Consider the following 23,020-nt stretch of genomic DNA (forward strand, 5'->3'; position numbering starts at 1 on the left):
GGAAGTTGAGACAAGGAAGACTCTCAAGATTATCACTTATGTAAATGGATATTTTGTGAGGCTGGAATGGAGATATAATTTCAAAATGATTAAATAATAGTCAAATTAGAGCCTTCCTAAAATATTCATAACATTTTAAGACACTGCTATTATGACTCTTCATGAACTCCAACCTCCCTAGAACAGCATTTTCTTTTCCTTAAAGACCATCCCCTCAATTGAAAAAGACTGGCCTTGTTTATCTTCTGTTACTTTAGGACTTTTCCTAAAGATATCCCCAAAATTGCATGATTATGAAAACAGACCTTTTTTTTTTTCTTAGTCTTGATTAACCCCTCTATATTAAATCAGGCTGTCTACTAACAGTCCTCATAAATAGAGCTTTCAGTAAAGATGCAGACTACATCTCCTCCTCTCAAAGATTTCTAAGACAGTTTTTCCTTTATACTCATAAAGAGGATATATGGTACAGGGGAGCCAGTATACACTAGTAAAGTCATACTAATAGTATAATCTGGCAGCTTTTCTAATAGACCAGTACCAAAATCTGATTTATTAATGCCTGTGCTATACTACTTGTTAAATATTTTAAATATTACTTCTGCTATAACCCTGACAAGAACTAAGGTTATCAAACTAAAAATATATTAGAAGGTGGAAAATGTTAGGTAGTATTATATCTTATAAATATCTATTTGGCATTTAATACCATTTATTTCCTTTAACAGTTAGGCTTGAGCTCACATGTTTCAAGAAATAAATAAACTGGAGACCATGTATCTTACAGCAAGATGTTCCTCATATAGAGCCTGGAAATTCTGAGATTAAAAGAAATAGTGCTGTTACATTGTTCTATGCACAGAGAACAAAGTAATTCTCTTGAGAAGATTAATATGAGGGAATCAGTAGTCACCTTGGTGAAATTTGTAATTGGAAATCATTAAAAGTTTAGAATATTCATTCTGTGAACCAGAGAAATAGCTGTTGAGGTAGTATAGGAGGAAAATCTTCCCTGCTTACGATGTGGCTATTCCCATGAATATTATATCAATGTACCCATTTTCAATTTATAATAAAACAAAATCATAGAGAATAAATTAATAAAGTAAAAGAAAAACAAAAAAGATATTGAAATAAAATTAATGAGTTAACTAAAAATACAAAAATAATTTTAAAAGATTAAAAATAAAAAATACTATTTTAAAAAGGAACATTAAGATTCAGCAAAGATAAAACAAACACATTTGAAATATTAAAATAATAAAGTTACAGATGAAGGATATAGGTCAGAAATCTCAAAAAAAAACTATAAAAGAAAATGAACAATGGAATTGGAATAAAGTGAACAAATAATTAAAAATGAGATTGAAAATCAGGAACAACAACATAAATGATATAAAGATTGGAAGATGGTGGCAGAGTAGGAGGACCCCAGGCACACCTCGTCCCAAGAAGACAACTAGATAACTATCAAATCATCCTAAATACCATAAAATTTGACCTGAAGACTGAGAACAAACTCCACAACTAAAGGTAGAGAAGAGGCCACACTGAAGAAGGTAGGAAGTATGGAGACATACTTTAGGAGAGAAATGGATCATGGCTGCTTTGGTGGAGAGGGAGTTGTGGTCCCAGAGAAGGGCAAGAGAAAGACTAACACATAGGAGAGCACGCAGGGAAAACTAATCCCATAGCAGTTGGCTTTGGAAAGTGAGGGGAGCTGAATTTTGTGACTTCTCACAACCAGTGGGGCTTCAAGCTTGGAGTTTTAAAGGTCAGTGGGCATGGCTGAGATAGAGCCCAGAGGGCATTTGGGGCAGCTCTTGGAGAGAAGGCTTGCAAATAGTGCACGGACATAGAGCATGGAAATAGCAATCTGAAGAGTGCCTGAGGCACATAGTGGGAGGAGTACTTGCTCATTTCAGAGCATATCCCAGAGAGGGTGCATTCACAGAGAGACTCCTCCAGGAGCAAAGGAACCAGCCAGCACCATTTCCCTCACCCGCCACTCAGCATAAGCACAGGGCCACCTGCAGGAACCAGCACAGCACCAACACCCACTACCTAGCTGGCTTCCACCAAAGTGGCCATGATCCATTTCTCTCCTAAAGCAGGTCTCCATATTTCCTACCTTCTTCATTGTGCCCCCCCATGCTCCAGTGGAGCTGCCCTGCCCAGTGATGCTTGCCTCAGATCCAGCAAGGAGGACCTCCTTCCCCAGAAGACCTGCCCAAACCTCTGCTCGTATGACCTCTCCCAACCCGGGAGTTTTGTGGGGCCTTGGTTCTGGTGGTGGCGGTGACAGGTCTCATTTCACAAATAGACCGGAGTACACCTACTTAAAATGCTCCACATTCAGGCCACAGACCAAACACTGCCCATAAGAGGCAAAGAGAGCCTCTGCAGATGACTGGCCAGAGGATAAAGCGTCCAGGACAAAACAGCAGAGCACACACAGCACACATTGGAGACACTCCCAGAAGCACCAGGCCCTGGGGAACAGGGGACACTACACGGCAGGGCACTATAGGACCTCTTCTTCATAAAGCCATTGCCCTCAAGAACAGGAGACATAGTTGACTTTCCTAACACAGAGAAACAGGCACAGAGACTTAGACAAAATGAGAAGACAGATAAATTTATTCCAAATGAAAAAACAAGACAAGGCCATGGCCAGAGATCTAAATGAAACAGATATAAGTAACATGCCTGGTAGAGAATTTAAAGTAATGGTCATAAGGACACCCACTGAACTTGAGAAAAGAGTGGAAGACAAGAGTGAGACCCCTAACACAGGGATAAGGAATAGCATAGCAGAGGTAAAGGGCTCAATAACTAAAGTGAGAAACATGCCTGATGGAATGAACAACCGGATGGAAGGAGCAGAGGAACAAATTAACGACCCAGAAGACAGAGTAATGGAAAGCAATCAAGCTGAACAAAAGAAAGGAAGAAAAAAGGATTATGCAAAACAAGAATAGACTTAGGGAACTCAGCGACTCCATCAAATGTAGTAACATTCATATCATGGGAGTTCCAGAGGAAGAAGAGAGAGAAAAGGGGACAGAAACTTTATTTGGAGAAATAATGGCTGAAAACTTAGAAAACAGATATCCAGGTCTAGGAGGCACAGTGAACCCCCATCAAAATCAACAAAAGCAGATCCACATCAAGACATATTGTAATTAAACTGGCAAAACATAGTGATAAAGAAAAAGTTTTTAAAGCAGTAAGACAAAAGAAGACAGTAATTTACAAGAGAGAACCCATAAAGCTAGCAGGGGATTTTTCAGCAGAAACTTTGCAAGCCCAAGGGAGGGGTGTGATATATTCAAAGTGCTGAATGGGAAAAAGCTGCAGCCAAGAGTAGTCTATGCAGCAAGGTTATCATTCAGAATAGAAGGCGAGATAAAGAGTTTCCCAGAAAAACAAAAAACTAAAGGAGTTTGTGACCACTAAACCAGCCCTGCCAGAAACATTAAAGGGGACTCTTTGAGTGGAAAGAAGAGACCAAAAGTGACAGTATAAAGGTAGGAAACACCAAATACAGAATATTTCTGTAAAAATCAGTCAAGGAACTTACAAAAAATAAAAGGGTGTAAAATATGACATCGTATACCTAAAACGTGGGGAGGAGAGAAGTAAAGAATGGTTTCAAACTTAAATGACCATCAACTTAATATAGACTGCTATATGCAGAAGAGGTCATATACAAATCTAATGGTAACCATACATCGAAAACCACTAATAAATATGCAAAGAATAAAGAGAAATATACCCAAATATGTCACTAAGGAGAATCAGCAAACTGTGAAAGAAAGACAAGAGAAGATCAGAGAAAATCTTTGGAAACAACCACAAGATGAATAAATAAATACATACCTATCAGTAATTACTTTGAATGTAAATGGTTGAAATGCTCCAGTCAAAGGACATAGGGTGTCAGAATGGATAAAAAATGAATAGCAACAACAACAACAAACAATACTCATCCATATGCTGCCTACAAGAGACTCATTTTAGATCTAAAGACATCTGCAGATTGAAAGTGAGGGGATGGAAAACATCTATCATGCAAATGGATGTCAAAAGAAAGCCAGAGTAGCAATACCTATATTGGACAAAATAGACTTTAAAAGGAAGACTGTAACAAGAGATGACAAAGGATGCTATATAATAATAAAACTAGAAGATATAACAATTTTAAATATTTATGCACCCAACATAGCAGCACCCAAATACAAAGCAGTTAGTAACAAACATAAAGGTACTAATTGATAATAATACAATAATAGTAGGGGACTTTAACACCCCACTTATACCAATGGACAGATTATCTAAACAGAAAACCAACAAGGAAACAATGGCTCTGAGCGACACACTGGACTAGATGGATTTAACAGATATATTCAGAAGATTCCATCCTAAAGCAGCAGAATACACATTCTTCTCAAGAGCACAGGGAACATTCTCCAGAATAGATCACATATTAACCCACGAAACAAGCCTCAACAAATTCAAAAGGATCAAAAGCCTACCATGCATCTTTTCTTTTTTTTAAATTTTTATTGTTATGTTAATCACCATACATTACATCATTAGTTTTTGATGTAGTGATCCATGATTCATTGTTTGTGCATAACACCCAGTGCTCCACGCAGAACGTGCCCTCTTTAATACCCATCACCAGGCTAACCCATCCCCCCACCCCGCTCCCCTCTAGAAACCTCAGTTTGTTTTTCAGAGTCCATCGTACCATGCATCTTTTCTGATCACAATGCTATAAAACTAGAAGTCAACACAAGAAAAAATCTGGAAAGACCAGGTTAAATAACATGCTACTAAACAATGAATAGGTCAACCAAGAAATAAAAGAATAAGTCAAAAAGTACATGGAAACAAATGAAAATGAAAACACAACGGTCCAAAACCTTGGGATGCAGCAAAAGCGGTTTTAAGAGGGAAGTTTATAGCAACACAGGCCTACCTCAAGAAGCAAGAAAAATCTCAAATAACAACCTAACCTTACACCTAAAGGAGCTAGCAAAAGAGCAACAAAAGAAGGCTAAAGCCAACAGAAGGAGGGAAATAATAAAGAGTAGAGCAGAAATAAATGACATAGAAACTAAAAACAATAGAACAGATCAATGAAACCCGGAGCTGGTTCTTTGAAAAAAAATTAATAAAATTGATAAACCTCTAGCCAGACTTATCAAAAAGAAAAGAGAAAGAACCCAAATAAATAAAATCACAAATGAGAGAGGAGAAATAACAACAAATACCAGAGAAATACAAACAATTATAAGAGAATATTATGAAAAACTATATGCCAACAAATTGGACAACCTAGAAGAAATGGATAAATTCCTAGAAATATATAAACCACCAAAACTGAAACAGGAAGAAAGAGAAAACTTGACCAGACCCATAACCAGCAAAGAAATTGAGTCAGTAATCAAAAAACTCCCAACAAACAAAAGTCCAGGGCAAAATGACTTCACAGGGAATTTCTACCAAATGTTTAAAGAGGAGTTAATACCTATTCTTCTCAAACTATTCTAAAAAGAATAGAAAAGGAAGGAAAACTTCCAAGTTCATTCTATGAGGCCGGCATTATCCTGATAATAAACCAAAACCAGATAAAGACACCACTGAAAAAGAGAACTACAGGCCAATATCCCTGATGAACATATATGCAAAAATCCTCAGCAAGATACTAGCAAACTGAATCCAACCATACATTTTAAAAAATCATTCAACATGATCAAGTGGGATTCATTCCTGGGTCGCAAGGCTGGTTCAATATTTGCAAATCCATCAACAAGATACATCACATCAGGAAGAGAAAGGATAAGAACCATATGATCATTTCAATAGATGCAGAAAAAGCATTGACAAAGTACAACATCCATTTATGATAAAAACCCTCAACAAAGTAGGTTTAGAGGGAACATATCTCAACATAATAAAGGCCAGCTATAAAAAACCCACAGCTAACATCATGTTCAATGGGGAAAAACGGAGAGCTTTCTCCCTGAGTCAGGAACAAGCTGAGGATGTCCACCCTCACCACTTCTAGTCAACATAGTACTGGAGGTCCTAGCCACAGCAATCAGACAACAAAAAGAAATAAAAGGCATCCAGATCAGTAAGGAAAAAGTCAAACTTTCACTATTTGCAGATGATATGATACTATACGTAGAAAACCCAAAAGAGTTCACAAAAAACTGCTAGAACTGATAAATGAATTCAGTAAAGTTGCAGAATACAAAATCAACATACAGAAATCTGTGGCACTTCTATACACCAATAATGAAGCAGCAGTAAGGGAAATTAAGAAAGTGGTCCCATTTACAAATAAGATACTGAGGAATAAACCTAACCAAAGAGGTGAAAGACCTGTAATCTGAAAACTATAAAATACTTAGGAAAGAAATCCAAGACGACACAAATGGAAAGACATTCATTCCATGCTCATGGATTGGAAGAACAAATATTGTTAGAATGTCTAAACTACCCAAAGCAATCTACACATTTAATGCAATCCCTATCGAAATACCAACAGCATTTTTCACAGAACTAGAACAAACAATCCTAATATTTGTATGAAACCACAAAAGACCTCAACTAACCAAAGAAATCTTGAAAAAGAAAAGCAAAGCTAGAGGCATCACAATTCTGGACTTCAAGTTATATTACAAAGCTTTAGTGATCAAGACAGTATGGTACTGGCATAAAAATAGACACATAGAGGGGCGCCTGGGTGGCTCAGTTGGTTAAGTGTCTGCCTTCAGCTCAGGTCATGATCCCAGAGTCCCAGGATCGAGCCCCACATCAGGCTCCCCGCTCAGCAGGGATTCTGCTTCTCCCTCTCACCCTTGCTCATGCTCTCTCTGTCTCACTCTCTCTCTCTCAAGTAAATAAATAATAAATAAATAAATAAATAAATAAATAAATAAATAAATAATAAATAAATAAATAAATAAATAAATATAAAATCTTTAAAAACAATAGACACATAGACCAATAGAACAGAATAGAAAGCCCAGAAATAAACCCACAACTATATGGTCAGTTAATTTTTGATAAAGTAGGAAAGAATATCCAATGGGGAAAAGACAGTCTCTTCAACAAATGGTGTTGGGAAACAGGACAGCCACATGCAAAAGAAAGAAAATGGACCACGTTCTTATACCATACACAAAGATAAATTCAGAATGGACTAAAACCCAAGTGTGAAACCTGAAACCATCAAAATCCTAGAAGAAGACACAGGCAGTAACTTCTTTGACATAGGCTGTAGCAACTTCTTACTAGATATGTCTCCTGAGGCAAGGGAAACAACAGCAAAAATAAACTATTGAGACTACATCAAATAAAAAGCTTGTGTACAATGAATAAAACAATCAACAAAACTAAAAGGCAACCTACAGAATGGGAGAAGATACTTGCAAATGGCTTATCTGATAAACTATCCAAAATGTATAAAGAACTTATTAAAACTCAACACTCAAAAACAAATAATCCAATTTAAAAATGGGAAGAAGACATGAACAGACATTTCTCTAAGGAGGACATCCAAATGGCCAACAGTCACGTATGAAGATGTTCATCATCACTAACCATCTGGGAAATCACCTCACACCTGTTGGAATGGCTAAAAACAACAATACAAGGAACAACAGGTGGTGGTGAGGATGTGGAGAAAAAGGAACACTTGTGCACTGTTGGTGGGAATGCAAACTGGTGCAGCCACTGTGGGAAACAGTGTATGGAGTATGGAGGATCCTTTACAAAGTTAAAGATAGAACTACTCTATGATCCAGCAATTGCATTACTGGGTATTTACCCAAGGATACAAAAACAATAATTCAAAGGGATACGTACACCTTATGTTTATAGCAGCATTACTTACAATGGCCAAATTATGGAAACAGCCCAAGTGTCCACCAACTGATGAATGGATAAAGAGGATGTGGTGTATATATGCACAATGGAATATTATTTGGCCATAAAAAATGAAATCTTCCCATTTGTAATGACATGGATGGAGCTAGAGAGTATAATGCTAAGCAAAATAAATCTGCCAGAGAAAGACAAATACCATATAATTTCACTCATATGGCGAATTTAAGAAACAAAACAAAGGAGCAAAGGGAAAAAAAGAGAGAGTGAAACAAATCAAGAAACGGACTCTTTAATTACAGAAAACAAACTGACGGTTACTAGAGTAGAGGAGCATGGGGGGATAATTTAAATAGATGATAGGGATTAAGGATGAGCACTGGGTGATGTATGGAATTGTTGAATCACTATATTGTACACCTGAAACAATGTAAGAGTGCATATTAACTAACTGGAATTAAAATAAATATTTGAGATATTTTTAAAAAGCACATTTCAATGAACCAGGTGTAAGGATTCTGATTAAGTAAGTCTAAAATGAGGCCTAGGATTTTTTGATCTCCTTAATTATTTAATTTTATTTTTTATCATTTACAAAATGGCAAAATTATAAAGCTAAAAAAAATGTGACAAAGTTTTGTGGCCTTGACTTGAAATTAAATGTTTAACAATTCTCAAAATCACAAGATACAAAACTGATGAAATCACCAATAGGAAACAGGAATTTTTGTTCAAAAATGGGTATCAGGAATCTGGTATTTAGAAAATCTATGCAACATCTAAAATGGATAAAGAGTTAACGTGTAGAATATACAAAGAATTTCTGTTAATCAACAAGAAAGAGGGGAAATATAATGACAAAAAGAATAAAGAACAGACAATTGATAGAAGTGCAATTGATTACAAGCACATACATAGAAGCTTACACTTATTATTAATTAGAGGAATGTGAAGTTAAGCAATTAATTTACACCAATTTATGATCAGGAAAAAATGTAGCAGTTGGATATAACCAAGTATTGTCAAAGACATGGAGAATTGTTACACTTAATAGTAGAAGTATAAAAAATGGATAACCGTTCTAGAGAACAATTGGGTAAGATTCAGTGAAATTAGGAGTATGCATAACCATATGTGCCACTGTCTGATGTACACCCTGGAGAAAGTTTAAAATATGACAATAAGAATATATGCACACATATTCACAGCATTATTTGGGGACTGGATCTTTGGAGGTAGCTCTGGGATAATCACAAGAAGAAAATATATTTACATATGTTAAATACATACTATGGATTACAAATGAGTAATTACAACAATGAACCTGTATGTTACAAGACATGTGTCAAAAAATATTATTGGATTTCTATTTCTGTCATGATTAAATGAGTTCCTCCTGGAGCCTACCTTCCCATAAATAACATCTGCCAATTATGAACAAAATTTTTAAGGAATGAAAAGGCAAATTAATAAATAACAATGACAACAACAACATCAACAAAAACTAGATTAGTGTACTGAAAAGTAACCAAATTCTAGGCAGACTCAAATTTGAAGGAACATTGACACTTGGAAGAAGTGCAAAGTGGGGACAAGTATCTCATTTTTATAGCTTTTATCTTTAAGATAGATTAAAACCTCCACCATGTGAGGTCTTTACAATGGTGCACTGTAACTAATTTATATTGGCTTGTGAGAGCAGATTATGGACATCACTTCCCAACAATGTTCAGTGAAACACATAATTTGAAATTAGCTAAGATGAGAGTTTTTATACAATGGAAATCAGAAAATGCTAGAATTTGAAATTTTTTTCAGATATCCAGTTATTAAATATTTAACAGTATACTCTGAGTGTTTAAAATTGGGTTGAGAAGCCCATAGTCTTTCCAGTTTAAAGATCCAGAAGACAGAGTTTGGGGCAACCACAACTATAAGAAAGTGATGGGGAAAATCTGTAAAGGAAATAAACAGAGGAGGAGCACCCCATATCCTGTATATAAATTCTGCCCAGATCTCTGCTGGTCCCAGAATTATGCATGTGCACAGCAGGTAGCAGAAAATAGCCTCAATAAAGATAAAAAGAATGAACTTGGATTTGAGCTCCCACACAAGAGACAGAGGTTGCCATTTGAGTCCAACCAAGTTAATGGCTTGATAAAACAAAATGACTCTTTAGAGTTATAAAACAAAATCCAGCGCCTCCTCAGAAAAACAACTCTAAATAATCCATAAGTCAAATGAGAAATCACATAGGAAATTTTAAAATATTTTTAAATGAATAATAATGAAAATGTAACATTAATATTTGTGGATTGCAGAGATGGCAAAATCGGGATCCTGAACTCATCTCCTCCCATGAACACACCAAATCTACAGCTACACATGGAGCAATTCCCTCTGAAAGAAATCTGGATACTAGCCAAGTGACTCCTACACACTGAGTGAATGAGAAAATATCTACACTGAAACGGGTAAGAAAGGCTGAGACACACTCTCACCCACCCCTGACATAGCAATACACAATTGGGAGGGAACTCACAATTTCCAGCTTCTTCCTAAGTAATGTTTGGACCCAACATCCAGTGCCCCAACTTTTAACATTTCTCCCTCGGGGACAGGCCCCAAAACCATGTGACTCTGAAAGCCAATGGTGCTTATATCCATGAGACCCACAAGACTACAGTGAACAAAGAAACAGTTCTTAATGGAGCTATGAGGACTTGCTGTAACTATCTTCCCAGGGCTCAGTGCTGAGGGAATAGACAGAGATGCCCGACTTCCAGTCTTTACCAGAAAGAGGCCCATTTGCATACTTTGAAAGCTGTTGCCTGAGGGTCAGGCTTCTACTTTAGCACACCTCTAGGAGCTGATGGCAATCTTCCCTCTGGCCCACTCCAGGTCACTGATGTTGCTCTGGAAGAATACTTTACACATGTTTGGTGGACCATCTTTTGATTGCCTGGTTCTGGTGGTCAGCAAGACTTGCATTCATGAGCCCCATAGGACTATAGCAAACAAAGAAACAGTTCTTAACCAGCTATTCTCCCATGGCTCAGCACAGAGTGAGTGGATATAAATACCCATCTCCCAGTCTTTCCCTGAAAGAGTTCTAGTTTCATACCTTAAAAGCTGTTGCCTGAAGGTCTGGCTTTCAATCAACCTACATCTAGGTACTGACTGAGATGCTCCACTTTGCTATACTGACAAGTCTTGACACACCTGCAACTACTGGGAGCCACTAAAAACAAAGACAATGATAAAAGTTTTGAGAGACGATCAATAGCTTGGGCTGGGCTAAACAATAAGATTTATCTCCTACACAAGACCAGCCTGTCAAGACTGAATGAGATGACTGTTTTATCTAATGTGCAGAAACCAGCACAGAGAGTTAAGGAAAATTAAGAAACAGAGGAATGTGTTCTAAACAAAAGAACAAGATAAAATTCCAGAAACAGACATAATGAAACAAAGATAAATTATTTACCTGATAAAGAACTCTAAATAATGGTCATAAAAAATACTTACTGGGGTCAGGAAAAAAATTCATGAACAAAGTGAGAATTTCAACAAAAATACAGAAAACATAAGAAAGTATCAAACAGAAATTATAGAGGTAATGAATACAATAGCTAAACTAAAAAATTCAATGAATCAATTGGAAGAAAGGATCAGCAAACTCAAAAGACAGGGGACTAGGATTCACCCAATCAGAGGAGCAAAAAGAAAAAAAAAGAATGAAAAAAGGGAAAATAGCTTAAGGGACTATAGGATATCATCAAATAGAGCAAACTTTGTATTACATGGGACTCAGAAGAAGTGACAGAAAGGAACAGAAAGCTTATTAAAAGGAATAATGGCTGAAAACTTCCCTAACCTGGGGAAAGAAACAGATATCTAGATCCAAGAAGCCCAGAGAGTTCCAAATAAGAGGAATCTAAACAGATCTACATTGAGATACATTATAATTAAATTGCCAAATGTTAAAGACGAGAGAATCTTAAAAGCAGCAAGAAAACACAACTCATTACATGCAAGGGGACCTCCATACAACCACCAGCAAATTTTTCAGCAGAAATTTTGCAGGTCAGAAGAGAATAGCGTAATCTATTCAAAGTGCTGAGAGGAAAAACAAAGCAAAACAAACAAAAAAAACCCCTGCTAACCTAAAATACTCTACCCGGAAAATTTATCTTCCAGAACTGAATGACAGATAGAGGATTTCAAACAAGCAAAAGCTGTAGGATTTTATCACCACTAGACCAATTCTACAAGAAATGTTAATGGGACTGCAAGCTGAAATGGAAGGGTGCTAATTAGTAACAGGAAAACATAAAATATGAATCTCACTGGTAAAGGTGAATATATAGTTGAATTCTGCATATTCTAGTTTTGTAATGGTGGTGGGTAAATCACTGTTAAATTTAGTATGAAGATCAAAAGATAAAAGTTTTAAAAATAACTGCAACTACAATAATTTGTTAATGGAGACACAAGCTAAAAAGATGTAAATTGTAAAATCCAAAATATAAAATGGGGTCAAGAGTAAAAATGTAGAGCTTTAATATGTGTTTGAAGTCAAGTTATCAGTTTAAAATGGACTGTAATAAATATAAGAGGTTTTATGTAAGCCTCATGGTAACCAAAAAGCAAAAACCTATAGTAGATATATAAAAGATAAAGAGAAAGGAATCTAAGCATACCACTACAGAAAATTCATGGATTGCAGCTAAAACACAGCTCAAAGGAAAATATATATCTGTAAATACATATATTAGAAGAGAAGAAATTTATAAAATCAGTGACATAAGATTCCAACATAAGAAGATAGAAAAATGACAAAGTAAATTAATTAGAACAAAGGAAGTAATAAAAATAGGAGCGAATGGTATTTGGTTTTCTCTGACTAATTTCACTTAGCATTATATTCTTTAGCTCCATCACAGAATTTAAGAAACAAAACAAATGAGCAAAGCAAAAATAAATAAATAAATAAATTTAAAAAAAGAAGAGAGAGAGAAACAAACCAAGAAACAAACTCTTAACTATAGAAAACAAACCTATGGTTAGAAGAGGGCAGATGGGGATTAAAGAGTGAACTTATGATGAGCACCGGGTGATGTATGGAATTGTTGACTATATTGTACACCTGAAAGTAATATAACACTGTATGTTAACCATACTGGAATTAAAATAAAAACTCAATAAATAGGGGCACCTGGGTGGCTCAGTTGGTTAAACATCTGACTCCTGATTTCAGCTCAGGTCATGATCTCAGGGTTGTGAGATCAAGCCCTATGGGCTCTGAGCTCAGCAGGGAGTCTGCTTGAGATTTTTCTCTCTCCCTCTCCTTCTGTCCCTCCCCCTTCTCTAAAATAAATAAATAAATCTTTAAAAAACTTAATAAATAAAAAAATAGAAGCAGACATTAAAGGTATAGAAATTTTAAAAAAACAATAAAGAATAGCAAATTCAAGAATGGTTTCTTTGAAAAGAGCAAGAACATTGTGTTTTTTGGTTTTTTTAAAGATTTTATTTATTTATTTGACAGAGAGAGACAGCGAGAGAGGGAACACAAGCAGGGGGAACAGGAGAGGGAGAAGCAGGCTTCCTGCTGAGCAGGGAGCCCAATGCGGGGCTTGATCCCAGGACCCTGGAATCATGACCTGGGCCAACGGCAGACATTTAACAACTGAGCCACCCAGGTGCCCCAAGAACAAGAACATTGTTTAAGCTATTGCTAGGGTGTTCAAGAACCAAGAGAATAAAATTACCAATATCAGTAATATTAGAAGGCATATCACTGAATATCCTACAAGTATTAAAAGGTAATAAAATAATATTATTATCAACTTTATGTGAACAAATTTGACAACTTAGGTAAAGGGATAGATTCCTTGAAATATACAATGTATCAAAATTAACAGATTTAATATCTTAATAGCCATATATCTACTAATAAAATTGAATTTATTATCAAAAATCTTCCCTCAAAGAAAACTTCAGGTCAAGATGACTTCACTGTTGAATTCTATGAAACATTTAAAGAAAAAATAATGTCAATCTTACATAAACTCAGAAAATGGAGGAGGCCAGATACACTGATACCAAAATCTGACAAATATATAGTAAAAATCCTACAACTCAATAGTAATTTTTTTAAAAATCTAGCAAAAAATAGAGACAAAACATTCAAACATACAGTTACCTAAAGAAGTTATATGAAAGGTCAATAATCACATAATTTATCTTTGGAGATATACAAATTAAAGCTACTACTACTACTGACCCTCAAATCTGGCTACGGTTAAAATAACAGGCATTACCAATGTTGGTGAGAATGTATAATGGTACAATCACAATGGAAATAGTTTCTTCTACATTCATCTACACTGTAACCTACTAATTCCACTCCTCAGTATTTCTCAAGAGAAATGAAAGTACATGTCCTACATAAATAGTTGCACAAGGATTTTTCATAATAGGTTTATTCATAATAGTCAAAAACTGGAAATTCTCCAGGTCCTCATCAATAGGAGAAAGGATAAACAAAGTGGTTTGTTTATACTGTAGAATACTACAGTGATGACAATAAGACATAAAGTTCTTAGTGAAATAAGCCTTATACAAGACTATGTACAATGTGATTCTATTTATATGAAATTCTAAAGCAAGCAAAATTAATTTATGTTTGAAAAAAATAAAAATGGTAGTGTTGGAGGTCAAGAGTAGAGATTTATGTGGTGGAAGGGGTAGGAAGAAAATTTCTGGTACTGCTAATGTTCTATATTTGGGGTGGAGTTTAGATTGCAAAAGTGTATGAATTTGTCACATAAATATACACAAGTTTTGGGTTTTTCATTTGAGTAAATTTTAAATAGAAACACCCCACTGTGTGTTATATGAAAACCATGAATCGTGGATCACTACATCAAAAGCTAATGATGCATTGTATGGTGACTAAGATAACATAATAAAATAAAAAAAAACAGTGTTAATAATTATTGAACCCTAGCTTATATATGTTCTGAAATATTTATGGTGATATATACTAATGTCTACAAATTATTTTAAAATATTCCAAAAGTCAAATGGGTTAATAGATGATAAAGTTTGAAAAGATGGATAGATATGTGGTAAACTACATATAGTAAAATATTACTGGTGGAATCGAGGTAGTGGATATATGAGCATTCACTCTAAAACTCACTAAACTGAACTGTATGTTTGAAACTTCTAAATGCATTTTTAATTATTTGTATATAATAAATAATAAGATGTTAAAAATAACTTCAAAATAATGAAAATGTTCAAGAGTAAAAGAGAATATTATGTATATTACAAAGTTAGAAAGGTTCATCCATGTAGTTGCAAATGACAAATTTACTTTTCAAAATAATATTCCATTGTATTTATATACCACAATTTATTTTTTAAAAGATTTTATTTATTTGACAGAGAGAGAGAGAGCACAAGTAGGCAGAGAGGCAGGCAGAGGCAGAGGGAGAAGCAGGCTCCCCGCTGAGCAGAGAGCCCAACGTGGGGCTGGATCCCAGGACCCTGAGATCATGACCTGAGCTGAAGGCAAACTCTTTTTTTTTTAAAGATTTTATTTATTTATTTGACAGAGAGAGATAGCAAGAGCAGGAACACAAGCAGGGGGAGTGGGAGAGGAAGAAGCAGGCTTCCGGCCAAGCAGGGAGCCCGAGGCGGGGCTCCATCCCAGGACCCTGGGATCATGACCTGAGCTGAAGGCAGACGCCTAATGACTGAGCCACCCAGGCACCCCAAAGGCAGACTCTTAACCAACCAAGCCACCCAGGCGCCCCATATACCACAATTTCTTTATCTATCCATTTATCAAGAGACACAGGTTGTTTCCATGTTTTGGCTACTGTGAATAATGCTGCAATGAACATGAAAGCAGATATCTCTCTTAAATAGTGACTTAATTTCCTTCAAACATAGACACAGAAGAGAGATTACTAGGTCATTTGATAGTTATATTTTTAGTTTTTTGAGGAATGTCCATCCTGCTGGTTGTGAGGTGACATCTCATTGTGATTTTGATTTGCATCTCCCTGATGATTTGTGATGTTCAGCACCTTTTTATATACCTGTTCTTAGAAGACACAATGCTTAGTGAAGCAAGTCTCTCTCTCTCTCACAAACATACACACCTGCATTATCTTACTTAACATGTGAAATCTAAAAAAAAATCAAATACATTGAAGCAGAAAGTAGAATGGTGGTAACCAGCTATGAGGGAAGTGGAGGAAATGGGGAGATGTTGTTCAAAGGGCACAAAGTTGCAGTTATGCAGGATAAATAACTCTAGAGATCTAATGTACACCATGATGACTATAGTTAATAACTTTGCATTGAATACTGAAAATTTATTAAGAGAGATTTCAGCTGTTCTCATCACAAGCAAAAAAAAAATAATAACCATGTGAGGAGATGATATATTAATTAGCTTGACTGTAGTAATCATTTCACTTATATGTATATCAAATCATTGTGTTGTATGCCTTAAATATATATGATTTTTATTTTTAAACTTTTTTAAAAATTAGAAAGTGTGGTTGAATTTAAAAAATTAAAAATTAAGTGAGTTCTATAACACACTACCATTTTGTATATTAAATATATACACACAACAGTGTTAATTTTTAGAACATTGCAAACATATTCAAAGGAATATACTGAACATACTAAAATGGAAGCCTATGAGGAGGATGGGAATTGATATCAGGAATGAATAGGGGAAATAAATAAGAGCTGCCTTCTATAGATTGATAAAGAGAGTGTGCCATGAATACTTTAAGTCTCTCTGCTTAAAGCTCCAGAAACAAAAGAAAGAGAAATAAAGAAAACCTAATGTGGAAGTTATTTCCTGTTCTTTAATAATAGCTATAGACATGCTTTTTTCCTAATGCAAAGTTTGAAAACTGTTTTAGAGACAGAATTGACAAATGCATAGTCAAATATTAATGTTATAGCTATAACCATGTTTTGACTTATATTTTTTATATTACTTTTAAATCATATTTCAATTTGGGGTGCCTGGGTGGCTCAGTCAGCTAAACATCCATCTTCAACTCAGGTCATGATCTCGGGGTCCTGGGATTGAGCCCCATGTCGGACTCCCTGCTCAGCGGGGAGTCTGCTTCTCCCTCTCACTCTTCCTCTGTGCTTTCCCTGTCTCTCTCTCCTTCCCTCTTGCTCTCAAATAAATAAATAAACGCACGTGATATGATGAGCACTGGGTGCTATACTGAACTAATGAATCACTGAACATTATATCAAAAACCAATAATGTACTATACCTTGGCTAACTGAATTTAAATAAATAATAAATAAATAAAATATTTTAAATATCATTTTAATTTTATTCATGATTTTAAAATATTATATAAGACCCTAACCTTAATTACAATGTCTAGGATATAGACATTGTAATTAGTAACATAATTTATGTTACTAATCTGCCAAAAGAAAAAAAATAAGAGAATTGGAGAAGCATCTTAGACATGGATTGAAATGGAAACGCTTTTTTCTCCCTCTGGTTTCAAGTCAAGTATGAAAATTAGGGCCAGTTTATTTAGTTTAGCAATATCTTAAGTAAAATTTTATATGAAGACAAGCTGCTTGGTTCCTGCTCTTTTAACATATATTCCTTTTTGTGTAGAGTAGTAGCTAAGTGATTTAATGTCTGATAAATACAATACAAACAGTAGATTCCCCTTTTGCTTATAAAAACCTGCAACTGAAATGTTAGTTTGTCTAATCTTCAGTCTATGATGAGAATGATATATAAATAGGTATCTTAAAGGATCTGACTAGTCACTGGCAGAAGGCAATCGTCTCCTATTGATGAAATTACGTAGGCTATGTGTTTCTATTTGTATACATCTCTGTAGCTTAATCTACAAATAATTGAATTCAAAATGTATTTTGTTAGAATTTATTTCATTTTCCTCCTCATGATACTGTTTTACAATAGAGATAGGCCAATCAACACCTCTTAATTGTACTATGGTCTGTGGAAATTACAAAGGAAATAGAGGTCATAACCCAACCCTTACAGAGGTGCTTAATCTAATGGGAAGATTAGACAAACACAAATAAACACAGGTAATGGAAACACAATCAGCCACAGTTATCCAAACATGTCCGGGAGAAACACCTCTTAATTAAATTTAGAGACAAGATCCCAGCTATGTAATAGCTCTGCCCTTTGACTCCTGGTACTGAGGACAGGGCCTTACACTAAGAATTAGAAAACCTGGATTTTGCTTCCAAGTCAAGTGGCTTTAAGCAAATTAGTATCTGAGCTGCATTTTCCTCAAAAATAGTTTGGACAGGGGCACCTGGGTGGCTCAGTCGTTAAGCGTCTGCCTTCGGCTCAGGTCATGATCCCAGGGTCCTGGATCAAGCCCCACATCGGGCTCCCTGCTCCGCGAGAAGCCTGCTTCTCCCTCTCCCACTCCCCCTGCTTGTGTTCCTGCTATCGCTATCTCTCTCACTCTCTCTCTGTCAAATAAATAAATAAAATCTTTAAACAAAAAATAGTTTGGACATTAGTCCATTCTCTGATGACCTCAAAAATTATCATGAGGATTAAGTGATAAAATATGTGTGAAAGTGCTTTGTAAAGTGGAAAGCTATACGCATATTTGAGGAAATATTTTCTTTGAGGTTATTATTTGTTTATGCAGGTCAGTTCCCCTAGAGAGTCCACACATCTCACTTTGCCAACTTAAGTAGACTCACCTCAGATTCCATCTTGTCAGTGAAAACCTACATATGTCTTTGCACCCTCTGAGCTCCTATTAGTTGTTTCATTAGTTGTTTCCTTTCCTCAAACTGCCCGGCATTACTAGTTAGCTTTCTGTATGCATTGTCTTTTCTGCTTTGTCAGACTATAAGCAGCTTGAGATCATGGATTTGTCTCATACGTCTTAGTTTTTCCACAGAGCTTAGCATGCTTATTCAATGTGGAGTGATTCAATATATACTGATTGATTATATTATGGTTTGTTCAGTCATTTGGCGAATATACTGAGTACCTAGTCTGTACCAAGTACCATACTGTTTTAGGAACTGGGGATATAGCCCTTACCCTCAGGAGACTTACATCTAAATGAGGAAGTCTGTATACATATAATGGTACTAAATGGAAGCCTATGTGTATGTGTGTGTGTGTGTGTGTATAGTACTATATATATATATATTTGGTATTTATATAATTTTGGTATATATATTTTTGGTATCTATATAATTTGATATATATAATTTTGGTATGTATATAATATTATATTAGGCTTTCCCTATTAATTGTGAATCAAGTCCACATGGAGTGCTTGTCTTTGTGAATGTACAACTTTATCTTTGTAGGATCTATATATTCACTAATTTTTTTCAACAAATATTCATGGAGCTACTACTATTTGTGTCAGTCATTGGGTCTATAATGGAATATAAAAGCGGACACCATTCTTTCCCTCATGGAGCTTTTGTGAGGCTGACTTTCCCCTCTTTAGTTCTGACATGCAAATTAAGTATATTGCCATTGACTGCAATGGTGTCTCACCACCTGGGCTAGCCTAAAAGTGCTAGCTGAAGGGAGTGTAAATTGGTGCAACCATTATATAGAAAAAAAAGTGCACTGCTTATACAAATATAATATTATACATATTGTATTCTTCAGCAATCATTCTCTTGAATAATATCTCAGAAATCTTCACATAGATCCATATGGGGACATCATTGTTTTGATATTTGTGACGGCAGTGAGCAGGAAAAACCTGAGTGTCCATTACTCCAAAAGTGGATAGATAATTTATGGTAGATACACATTCATCATGAAATATCATGCAGTAGTTAAAAACAGATTAGATAAGATAGAATTTACCTTACTCTCATGAAACAGTCCTAGCATAAGTGTTCTAAAGCTGACATGATAACTCTACTGTTCTCAGAACTCAGAATCATTCTTTTTTGTTCAGCCACCCTAAATATATAGCTTTTATCTTGTGGCCTAAGATGCCTACCCCACTCCTACCACTTGTCTAAATTCCAGCTAGCACAGTAGGAGGATATAAATACAGGATATTTTAATTGCCTTTTAAAGAAGTTGCATATGGCACTTCATTTACATCTCATTGGCCAGAACCAGCCTTCATGGCCACATTTAGCTACAAAGCTGGGAAATGTAATCTTTATTAGAGTATTCATTGTACAACTAAGCTTCATTATTATAGAGAAAGTGGAGAATGGTTATTGAGAGATCAATTCCTACTATGTACCTAGCATAAAACATTTTACATTTTTTATACTAAGTCTTCGAAAAGTGGTGTGTATTTTTTACTGCCAGCATATCTTAATTTGGACTAGCCACATTTCAAGTTCCCAATACCCATATGTGTCCAGTCCTCATCATATAGGACAGCACATTTCTATACAGAATTTATCCATTTACTCCTAGGATCTTAATCCACTCTGCACAACTGTAATTTCACTGGTAGTTTCAGTTGCCTACTAAGCTCTTCAAACTATTCCATTCTATGGTTAGTGATTGGGCATTCATTTAGCCACAGTAGTTATGTTAGAATTTTCCTGCACCAAAAGCACAGAACCAAGAAATATCTCCTTTTGTCTTCTTCAAAGTGAAAACCAAAACTGAAACCAAAACAGTAGAAAACCATAGCACTACCCCAAAAGAAAACTAAGAAAAACTTTAGTGAGCATTTATCATTTTACACATAAGTTATGACTTCTAATTTGACTTTTTGCAGCAATACCTCATAAACAGTTTTATAGATTTATTACTTTACATATGTTCACCTATCCAAGAAAATGTGCTTTGCAAAAAATACTAAGGACATGAGGTTTGTGCAATTTACACTTTCAGGTTGTCATGGTTTTTGATCAATTAATCATAGAAAGAGGATCTGACAATATGGAGAGTATGTGGAATAGTGATGAGTCAAGGAAGTTGCAAGCCAACTGAGACTTGTTTGATAAAATCAATCATTTTAAAGAACATTATTTTTTAAGTATTTCAACTTCCTTGATAGGGTAAAGCCAAAACCTATGAAGAACATGGTGATCATTCATGCTGTGATTCTTGCTGAAAATGTCAAATTTAGCTATAAAGAATTATGAGTTAGAATGAAATTGACATGAATAAAAGCAGCCACACATCTCTGAGAGATTTTACAAGAGTGGCAGAATGTTATGTTTACTTCAAAGAAAGATGCCTTATCAATTCTACTGGTGTCTTCACCTTCAAGTGTTGCATATTTCTGCTGATGCTACTGACCCATAATCAGTGCTGACAATGGGCTGCAGTGAACCATCCACAAACTTTTGGGTTTTTTTGTATCCTTCAGGACTACTTTTAAGATAACTGACTAAGAGAAAATGTATAGTGTGTGACCAAGAAACAAAGTATATTTTTACATAGTTAACTGGCCTATTTTGTTATCAAATACCAAAAAAAGTTCTTTCATTAGTACCTTGTTCTAGCAATGGACCATACAAGCTCTATACTACATAGAAGAGGGTTTTACTGCTAAAGTTAATAAGTGTTTATACATTCTAGCTTGTGTCCTTCATTATATAATGTTCATTCAACACATTTGTAACCCTGAAGTTCAGTACTTCCACTATTTATGTACCATGGAAAATATGTCACAAACCATGCAGAATGATAGGACAAAATTTGTGTGATATTTTCCATTAAATATCATTATGAAATGCCATTTTAGATCATTTAAATTTTTAAAATATAACACATGTCTAATCAAGGAAATATTACACTTTGATAATTTATTATTTGATTTGACTTTAAGTATGATTTACATGTTTGCTAAACTAAATATTTTATGCAATAAAAATAGCAAAACCAATTTCAATAAAATAATCATTTTCAGAATAAAAAAATTACTTGATTGTTAGTATATTTGTATTTTGTTTGCCTTGAAATTAAGAATTTGCAGATTTCTTTAAAACCAATATTTATTTTTTATAAGTGGCAAATTACAACAATCACATGCTTTTTAGGGCTATTAATAAGATGTTTATTTAGCATTCATTGAGTCACTATTTTATACAGACACTTCATATCTGATATTTCATGCTCACAGGGCTCATAATCTGTCTGTGGAAATGCATATGCAATTAAGAGGATCTCTAATTTATGAACAAATAATACAATGTATGAATAAGTGGCAAGAAATACAAAACAAAGGAAACCCTTGTGCACCGACTTTCATCAGAGAAAGTTTTCTGGAAAAAAGGCTTGAGGAAATAATGGTCATAGATCGGCTAATATGAAATGCTACAACCTGGGCCTAGAGGTACATAAAGGTAAAAAAAATTATATATATATATATTATTTTTTTCAATCTGAGGTTAAGAATATAGCTTTCTTTCTGAAAATTGTTTTTATTACTTCCAAGCATTATGTGTCTGAAAAATTTTCATGATGCTGGTTGCATTAGTTTTGTTCAGTTTTGAGAAGAAAATGAGCAGTTTGTCTAGCTTTTATTGTAACAACTTGAATGTGAAATATATGGTCATTCTTTTAAATAATGGTTTTGTTTGTACTGTAGATTTTGATTTTCAGTCAAAACTCTATTTGCTGACATTATTGAATGTCTTCAGAGTTATCCATCAGCTCCTCAGAAACAATGTTCACAATTGTACAAAGGTTTCATTGAAAGTAATATAATAATTAAAAATGGTTTAAATATTATATAAAGTGTTTTATATGCAGTATTTATTCAAATAAATTATATTGGAGCACTATCACAGCATGCCCCTTCCCCACTTTTCTGCAACAGTTATGCCAAAGGCTACTTCTAAAGTGGTTATAACATCTTTATTGGGTCTTCTGGTACACAGTTGTACAATTATTGTGACTACAAATGTAATTATTCATACCTGGAAAAACAAATGCAGTAGTTTGTTTATCAACCTAACAGGAGCACTGAAATTCTGTACTATGAGATGAACAAACAAAAAAATGGTTATTTGAAACAAGACATTTTAAAAAAAATAAATAAAAACATTAGAATTATACGATTTAGATTTTAGACTTAATAAT

Source organism: Zalophus californianus, chromosome X (assembly GCF_009762305.2).
Source record: "Zalophus californianus isolate mZalCal1 chromosome X, mZalCal1.pri.v2, whole genome shotgun sequence".
Taxonomy (NCBI): domain Eukaryota; kingdom Metazoa; phylum Chordata; class Mammalia; order Carnivora; family Otariidae; genus Zalophus; species Zalophus californianus.